This window comes from Empidonax traillii, unplaced genomic scaffold, assembly GCF_003031625.1.
Source record: "Empidonax traillii isolate 1590-97213 ecotype Southwest subspecies unplaced genomic scaffold, ASM303162v1 scaffold957:size654520, whole genome shotgun sequence".
Lineage (NCBI taxonomy): Eukaryota > Metazoa > Chordata > Aves > Passeriformes > Tyrannidae > Empidonax > Empidonax traillii.
The window spans coordinates 432,135-433,590 of record NW_020956150.1 but is presented as its reverse complement, the minus strand read 5'-3'; the positions used below and the strand labels follow the sequence as shown (position 1 = coordinate 433,590).

Genomic DNA, 1,456 nt, shown 5'->3' with positions numbered 1-1,456 from the left:
AAAAAAAAAAAAAAACCAAACCCACTTGCCAAATGGTGTGGGCAGCTCTCAATTAGACGCCTTAGTTTCCCACCTCGCTGCCGCTGCTCCCTCCTGGCAGGCGGAGGGTTGTGTTTTTCCCCACCCAGCCCCTCAGAGATATCATATTCCAGACAGGAGGGGTACGTTTTATACCCGCCCAGCTCCTCAGAAATCACAGAATCATAAAATGGTTTGGGTTGGAAGGAACCTCCACAGCTCATCCAGCCCAACCCCTAATGTTGTATTCTGAACAGGAGGGATGGGTTTTCCCCACCCAGCCCCTCAGAGCTGTCATATTCAGAATGGGAGGGCTGCGATTCCCACACCCAGCCCCTCAGAGATCATGGAATCACAGAGCAGTTGGGTAGGAAGGGATCTCTAAACATCACCTACTTCAAACCCTAATGGGAGGGATGCATTTCCCACACCCAGCCCCTCAGAGATGTCATATTCCAAATGGGAGGGATGCATTTCCCACACCCAGCCCCTCAGAGATGTCATATTCCAAATGGGAGGGATGCATTTCCCACACCCAGCCCCTCAGAGATGTCGTATTCCGAGCAGAAACCAGGTCTCGAATCCGGTCATGCAGTATAATTATTGTACTATGGCAAATCGGCAAATTAAATTTTGTCCACATGCTAATTGGAAACAAATATTCTAGAAATTAAATTAGGTCTCAGCATACAGGCGGCTGTCGCTAGTACCTCTTACCTCGGCAGAAGTTAAAAGTTGATTTGCTGTGGCTAATTTTTTGGCATCGACAGCCACGGCGATGTTCACAGGATTTAAATCACCCTTTAGAACATCACGTAGTATTATATAATTACCCAAACTCCCTCAATCTGAGGTTCAAACTGGACCTTTTAACAACCAAAAGTCTGTTTAATCACTACAAATCAGGCTATACAGACCATTAAGCTGCAGGTTTTTATAGAGAACCAGCTTATTTACCTCTGCATTTTCCACAGACTTACAAGCAGGTTCAGTTTCCAAAGGGATCTGTTAATCCAAAATATGAAATTAAGCTGGCCTTATAACAAAATCTAATTGATGAATACAAATAGTGTAAGACATTTCAACTTGATATAGGTAAGCAGTTTCTGGCTGTTAATACACATCAGAACTGCAGTACCTTTTTTTAAAGACAAATTATTTCTCCCATTACCACATTAAAAGTATCTATTGCCTACATACAAACAACTTGTTTAGAAGAAGTGAAAAATTCTGCTCATCATTGCCTCAGTATGACACAGGAAACTCTTGATTTCAGGCAACACTAATTTTTAAACATCCCTAAGTATTTACGTACAAAGACAGGACAGGGAAAAGCGCTATCACCAAACCATCTTGTAATAAAGGATCAGCACTTTACGAAAACCAGCATTTATTTTTTACATATGGCAACTTAATAAATGGAAAATTTACATGTCTC

At 42.1% G+C, this 1,456-nt stretch overlaps 1 protein-coding gene across 1 annotated transcript in view; it reads right to left on the bottom strand.

The window, feature by feature from the left end:
• GDPD1 (glycerophosphodiester phosphodiesterase domain containing 1) overlaps positions 1 to 1,456 on the bottom strand; it is a 15,833-nt gene that overhangs the window by 13,276 nt on the left and 1,101 nt on the right. The gene's annotated exons all lie outside the window — the stretch shown is intronic.